We start from the raw sequence: 8,462 nt of genomic DNA, 5'->3' as shown, positions 1-8,462 counted from the left end.
TTTTTTCTAGAGAGATGCAAGAAGCTGCTGGTGGAAATTATTTTTAAAGGACAAATTTAAGAATGATCTTTCTTACTCCTTTCTCTTTCAGTGAACACATCTCCTTCAGAATGTTCTTTCTAATTGCAAACTGAACCGGTTCTTGCCCCTGCTTAAACTTATGATGGCTTATATATTCCCACTGTATAAAAATCTAAACCTTTAGCATGAGGTCTGGTTTCTTTCATTGTCTTTCTCCCTCCCCCCTCTCTGACTTCATCCCTTGGCTCAACATTGTTAACCTTAAGCTTCTGCAATCTCGTTTACATTTATGTGTCATCATTAAGACCAGCATGCTATTTTGCTCTGTGTAGCCTTAAACTCTCATATTCAGATTTAAAACGCAGTTCCAAGCCATTTATAGCCTATTGAGTTATTCAGTAGAAAATGTATTGTCCACCTACCTTGTGCCAAGGCACACTGGACCAGGGAAAAGGGATGCAGAGGTAAACCAGATGATTCTGAATATTGCAGAGTCTACTAGCAAGAAGTCAGGCACTCTAAACCTAAGGGACACATGTGGGTTAAAGATGCATTTGTCTCACTCAACATAAAAATGGCTTAGAGGGTAATAGATTTCACAAATTAAAACTAAATTGCAAAGACATTAATGCTCAGCCTTTTGAGAAACTGTAATGTCTAGAAACTGTGTCTGAACCCAAAAACAACAATAATGGTCAGCAGAACTAACTAGCAGCTTTTCCCTGTAGACAAGGCATGTGCCTGAATTCCTACTGTCTACATCTCTCCTTGTGGCCACCCTGGTGCTGGAGCAGAATGCTGGTTGCCCTTTATCATCATGTTCATGCTGCTGTGTTTAAGTCCACTCTTATTCTTTTTGCCTTACCTGCCTGTGTCCCCTCAGCAGTTCCAATTTGTAACATCTGTACCTTACCTTTTGTGAAAACTTACCAGCCACATCTTGGCTCAGCATGACTTTTACCTCTAATGTCCTTCTATTGTTAAGTTTGCAGGACAGTTAATTTAAAAAAAATTTTTTTAGATGAGTATTTAGTTGAAGTATAGTATGCATGCTAATTGTGTATAAATCATAAATCCACAGATGTGGTCATTATTCTGACTACCAACCCCATCTATTAGTTTTGTCTGTTCTTAATCTCTATGCAAATGGAATCATACATATCCATTCTTTTGTCCTTGGCTTTTTTCATAAATATTAAGTTTGTGAAATTCATCCATGCAGTTATATGTACCAATAGTCTCTTTATTTTTCTTATGTATAGTATTCAAATAATTAGTATACCACAATTTATTTACCCATTTCACTGTTGATCCATTTGACTGGGTTGTTTCAAGTTTGGATCTATTTCAGACAGTGCATAGAACATTATTTTAATCTTGTACCTATCTTTTGATATAAATATATGAAGATATTTCTTTTTGGTAACATATTGAGGAGTGGAATTGTTAGGTTATATGGCACATGACTATTCAGTTTTAGTCAACACCACCACAAAGTTATACACAGCAATTATATCAATATTGATTTCCCCTATCAGGGTATGAAGTTTCCAATTATCTACATACTCACCAATACTCAGAATTGTCAGTGTTTTCAATTTTGGCCATTCTAGTGAATGTGTGTTTGTAACAAATTAGATTATTTTGCCTTTCCCTGAGGTCTCATGAGATTGCAAGCTTTTTAAAATGTTTCTTGGTCATCTGAATATCCTTTTTTTATGAAGTAATTGTTCATCTACCTTGTTCATGTGTTAATTGGCTTATCTGTCTTTCCGTGGGATTGAAATCATTATTTATGCCCCCTAGATATTAGATTTTTTTGGTTATATGCATTTTGAATATTTTCTTCTGCACCATTGCTTATTCTTTCCCTCTATTAATGGTATCTTTGGATTAATGAGAGTTCCTTTTTTTTTAAGTTAGTCTAATTTATCTGTCATTTCCCTTATGATTAGTTTTTTTTTCCTCTTTAAGAAATTCTTGTCCATCCCAAATTCATGAAGCTATTCTGTACTAAATTTAAAAAATTTTCGTTTCACTTCAACATTTAAACATACCATCAGTCTAAAACTGATGTTTATATTCATATGTACATGGTGTGAGGTAGGGACCAAAATTCCAGTTAACCAGTACCATTTGTTTTAAGTTCTCCTTTTCATACTGTTTGGTAGTTCAGAGTCCCCTTTTGTCCTAAATAAAATATCCCTATATGGATGAGCCTATTTCTAGATTCACTATGGTGTTGTATTGGTATATTATGCTTAATTTTTATCATTTTATTTCAATTTCTGAATTCTTCTTTAGACTTTGAGGTCTTTGAGGACTGTCTTTCCACTATCTGTAAATATTTGTTGATTTAGATAGAAGTAAATTGCATTTTGATCAAATGGTTGTGAAAACTAGCATATTAGGTATTAAGATTAAGTAAGGATGGTACTGATGAGCAATACATATTTTTCTTTATTTGAAATTTTATTCTATATTGCTTTTTTTGAGGTTGAGTGGAAACAGGTATTCACTTCTTTCCCCACAGTTCAGAATTCCAAGAGCTAGAACTTAAGGTGAATTTTATGTCCAATATTCCATGATTAGATAGGCCTACTGCTAATATTTATACATTCTTCTACATATGATATTTGGTTTTGCAAGATATGAATCAGGTTTCATTTTATTTTTTAATTAAATTATTTTTTTAAAAAAACTTCAAATTTTATAAATGTTACTCCCTCTCCCTCCCAAACTTTCCCACCTTAAAAATATCCTTCATTAGTGTGGTACATTTGTTACATTTGTTACAATTGATGAACACACATTTAAGCATTGCCACTAATCATGGATTATAGTTTCCATTATAGTTTAAACTGTGTCCCAGGCAATTCTGTAAGTTATGACAAAATATATAATGACCTGTATCAGTCATTGTAACATTATGCAGGACAATTCAAATGACCCAAAAATGCCCCCATAGTACACCTATTTTTCCCTCTCCCTGCCCTCAGAACCTACAGTGGCCAATGCCTCCATATCAATGACAAAATTTCTTTCATTGCTAGAATGACAATAAGTCTATAGTAGAATAATAATAAATCTACTATAGTCTATTGTTCATTCCCCAATCCTGAGGATTTGGAGATGGTGATGCCCACTATGGCTCTAATTGAGAGGGGGCTTAGATCCCATGGGGCAGATGGATGGAACTATCTTGCTTGTAGCTACAGACTCTCTCTGTCCTTTGGGATGGGCATTGTCCATCACCATCACCTTGTTAGTTGCCCTGGATGAGTCCAATAAACTGGAGAGTAGGTATTGCAACTCTGCTGAGATTCAGAACCCAATGGCACAAGGATGGACCAAAGATTTAAGTCTCTTGGACATATGTCTATCAAGTATAGTACTAACTATAGATTCAAATAGAAGGGGCAGAAGAGTCTTGTGTTGGGAAACCACAACTGAGTCTTACTCTGTCATACTGGGGAGCATAAATACCAAGGTAAGGCCCACCGGCAGGGAGCTAAACTCCTGAACTGTTAGCCCTGTCTATGGTGTCTGGATGTCTCCAGAGCTATTAGAAGCTCTTCTATTTGAGGCAATATTTACAGTGACAATCGACGAGAGTCTGCTGAGATGTGCATAAGTGTAACCAGACTCACTTGAAATCTCCGAGCCATAAAAGCTCATTTGTATTTACCATATCCCCCTTTTGGTCAAGGTCTTTTCTAGGTGCATTGCTAGTTGGTTCCTGGTAATAATTCCTCAGTACCAGGAGTCATGTCCCACACCAGGCAGGGAGGTAGTGTGTTTATATCCTGAGTTTGACTTAGAGAGAGGCCACATTTGAGCAACAAGGAGGTCTCAGGTGGTAACTCTTAGGCAATATATAATACTAGGCTAAGTTTCAATTTCAAAAGAAAAGGTTCATAAGTACAATCATCAATATCAAGGGCCTAGAGAAATTCTTTTCATTTTAAATAAAATTATATTGAAGGGGGAACAGGTATGGCTCAGTAGTTTAGCACCTGCCTTGCTTGTGTGAGGTCTCAGATTCAATCCCCAGTACCTCATAATAAAAGATTTTAAAAAGACTATCAATAGCTTGACTTCAAATACAAAGACTTCACAAGTTGGGTGTCACACAGAAAATGTGAAAAACTATTTAATAACTTAAAACCTTGATAGATAGCTCAATAAATTAAAGTGGAAAACAGAACTAGAAACAAACATGAATATCATCATAAAGGCTCCCATACATCTCTCCACCTCCAACACCTTGCACTTTTGTGAAATACTTGTTACAAAACTATGAAAGAGCTTTGTCAAAATATTACTAACTATAGCCCATATCTTGTATTTGGTGTCATTCCCCCAACCCACGCAATTATTAATACCCTGTATTAATATAATATTTTTGCTACTGTTCATGAGAGAATGTTCCCATATGTGTCCTATTAACCACGGTCCATCATCTACCACTGGATTTCTTATGTTATACTGTCCTGTGCTTTGTACAATCTGTTCAATGTGTATATTCAGTGGCTTTCATTTTTATCACAGAGTCGTACTGTCATCACCTCAGTCAATTTTAGAACGTTTTCATTACCCTAAAAGGAAAAATCCCATACCCCCTTATCACCCTCTATTGTTGTACCTTAGTGTTGTATTGAAATAATATCTTCTTGCCATTGCTGCAAAATACTACAATATTACTGCTATTGTCCATAAGTTAAATTAGTTGTAATTTTCCTATGTGTATTAGTCTGTGTTGACGCAAAGTACCAGAAATCTGTTGGCTTTTAGAAAGGGTATTTACTTGGGGTAAAAGCTTACAGTCACAAGGTTGTAAAGAGTCTACCTCAAGGTTGCTTTCTCACTAAAGTCAGTAACAGCATGTTGAAGCAAGATGATTGCTGATCTCTGACTGGTTTCAGCATTCCCCTTTGTGCTTCCTCTTTCTCTGAGGCTTCATGTGCCCAGTGCTTTCCTGATCTCAGCTGTAGGCTGGCATCAGCTTTTATCCCAGGGCTTCCTCTATTGATCTTCTGCCCAAGGTCAGTTGTAAGCTATCAGGCAAATGGTCCATCTCTCCCCAGGGCTTCAGCTATTTGAGATGTCTCCCTTCTGTCACATGACAGGATCAAAAATGACAGAGCTCTCTCCTCTTCCTAGTATGTCTATCTTAAGTGAATTTCCATTTATATCAGCTCACTTAGGGAATGGGGACTTAGCCCGAGTCACGCCCTACTGACATGGTCAAATTAAAGCCCTTTCTTAGCAAGTAATTTAATCAAAGCCCTCTCAAATAAATCCAATATAATCAAAGTGTATCACATCTGGAAGACTAGATTAGTTTACAAACATAATCTTTCACCTTTTGGGTTTACAAAAATATCTCAAACTGTCACACTGAGCATAACCATATTCTTAGCATTTTGTAAAAGAAGAGGATTATTGTATTTATACTATGAACCACACTCTTCATTCACCACCAAACTCACTATGCTATACTGTCCCTAGGTTATTCTCTAGTTTCCTTTCAATTGACATTCACATCCACAGACTACCCCTGTTAGCCACAATCACAACTGTAAATTAGCAATGTTAGTTATACTCACTATACTGTGTTACTATTAAGTCTATTAATTCCCACTGCATCAGGTTTCCTACTTTCTAAATTTAATTACTATAATATCTGGCAAGGTTGTTATAATTGTTCCTAATTAAGTTAAGGTCATACAGATTGTAAATGACTAAGCTGGAATTTATATCCAACTTTTCTAAAAGCCCATACTTTTTCTACGTAATTACATTAAGTTATAATATGAAGATTTGTTTATTTGAGACAATTAGTGCCATTTCAATACACCAGCTGATATTTTTGCTGTATTAGTCAGGGTTTTCTAGATAAAAAGAACCCAAGAGAAATATATGTATACACATATTATGCATATGAGCTTTTTATACGAATAGTCTGCATGACTATGGGGGTGGGGAGGTCCAAATTCCATTGGGCAGGCAATGAGTTGGGAAGTCCTATGAAGGTTTTTGATGAATTTCAAGGAGAAAATGGTTAGCTGAAGTAAAGACTGCTGAATAATCCTCCTTTTAAGGCCGTGAACTGATTGGATGAGACTTCTCTAATTGTTGGAGGCAATCTCTAGCCTGTTGATTGTAGACGTTATCAGCCATAGATGCAATCAATTTACTGATGATTTATGCCCACAAATATCCTCATAGTTACAATCAAGTCAATGCTTTCTTGACCAAACAATTGAACACCATAACCTGATCAAGTTGACACATGAACTTTACCATCATGATTGCTTTCTGGTTTAATCAGTATATTTCATATGATTCAAATACATGAACAAGAAATATTTAAGCTTATTTTCATTAAAAAATGTATAATTAAAATCAAAATACCAATATGTGTCCCATATGATTAACCTTCTTCGTATAGTCATCTTTAAACTGGAGATAACAAAAACTGACTTCCTTTTGGTGAACCATAAACTCAAATAATATGTTGTCTTTCCTAAATTAATTAACCCCAGTGGAGAAAACCTGTTAGGTCTCCATCGTAACCAATTACGAAGCATCAGTTTTATCCCTGGAATTTAAAACCAGACAATATACCAAATATATGTGGAGAGATACACAGAATCATTAACTTTTGTGATGTTTAAGTTCATGTGTTAATTTGAACAGGTAATTATGCCCAGCTGTTTGGTCCAGCAAGCATAGGTCTAATTGTTATTGTTAGGACATTTCAAGGAATTAAATCATCTGTAAGCCAATGATTGCATCTATGGCTGATAATATTTACAATCAATTGAGGAGATTGCCTTCAGCAATGAGAGATGTCTCATCCAATCAGTTGAAGGCCCTAAAAGTAGAAGTGATGATTTCAGGAATCACAAGAGAGATAATTTCCATATCTACTTCAACTAGCCAACTACTCCTAGGGAATTTATTGAAAATCTTTATCAAAGTTCCCAGCTTGCAGCCTGCTCTACAGAATTTGTACTTGTGCATCTCTATAGTAGTGTGAAACAATTTTATAAAATATTGTAACATTTATAGATATCTCCTGTCTGCAAGCTGACTAATATAGCTTGCTTATTTTTTTGAAATATATTGAGGAAAAATAAACATTTCAAACTATATAATGGTTAGAGTCTTTAAATCAGGAATATATAGAGAAACAATAAAGGGTTAGTCTAACAGATTTTTCAGATTTTTTGAGAGTTGAATTTTAAATCTGAATTGCTTCTCAACGTTTACCTCTGAATAAACACTTCCTAATATAAACAATAGTTTCTGCCATCTTTGTAGAGGCATTATTTTTGCTTATAGAATCTTTCTATAAAAGTGAAATCATTAGCAGTGATTCAAGAAATGTTTCAGATACAGCATGGAAAGAGCTTGGAAGTTATTACTCCCATCCTAAAATCAAGATAAAGCTGAACAACGTGAAAGATAACTTTTTCTAGACCCATCAGTGCACTAAAGTCTAAAGTCAAACCATCAACACAAAATCTAAAAGAAATAAATGAATCCACAGAGTCACAGTCAAGATTTGCTTACCTGGAGCAGAAGCTCCTGAAGCCATAGTCTAGAACATTTAAACAGTAATTTTGAGGTATTTCTGGAAGCTGAGTGTGGATTAAAGGGTGTGAGTAACTCTTGCAGCACATAGTCTTGGGTTATCCCCATGTTTTCATTATTTTTCCATTCTAAATGTGCGTTAAGTCTAAATCCAATAGAAACATTAATTTTAAAAGCATAGGAATAATCTTTGGAAGTGTCCCTCACAGTCAAGTTAAGAAGCATAGTTACCTTTTCCCTTGCAATTGCCATTAACTTACAAATTGTACTTTCATGGTTAACAACCTTCAACATTGATTTATTCAATTAATACTTCACGAATATCTTGCTCTCTTTGTGAAGTTTGGCAAATCAGAGGCAAAAAAGAATATATGGGAAATCAGCATAATCACCATTATAAGTTTCAAAAGAAATTTAAAAAGAAAATATAAATTCTGTAATTTTTCCTTACATATTTACCATGGCAGATTCCTTAAAATACTACTTTACCTTTTCCAGGGTCTAAGCAGTTTTCTCTTCTGAAATTATTTGGAGACTTCTGCTCCTTTTTGCTAGTTTTATTACTTTTGTTATATAAGAATTTCCTCTACATATTTCAACACATTTCCTTACCTAACAGAGATTATCTCGTTAGTGGATACTCATTATTGCCAACATATTCACCATGATCATTGGTCTTATTTTTACTGGGAATTCTGATATTCAAATGTTGAGTTGTGCATCAAAATGAAAGCAGGCTATTCTCATCTCCTCCTTATCTATTTTTTTCTGAGAAATATCTAACAATGAAAACTAAAGATCTACTTAACAAAATACAATATGAGGTCATTTATACCTCT

Source organism: Dasypus novemcinctus, chromosome 4 (genome assembly GCF_030445035.2).
Source record: "Dasypus novemcinctus isolate mDasNov1 chromosome 4, mDasNov1.1.hap2, whole genome shotgun sequence".
Taxonomy (NCBI): domain Eukaryota; kingdom Metazoa; phylum Chordata; class Mammalia; order Cingulata; family Dasypodidae; genus Dasypus; species Dasypus novemcinctus.
This window is presented reverse-complemented; position numbering follows the sequence as displayed.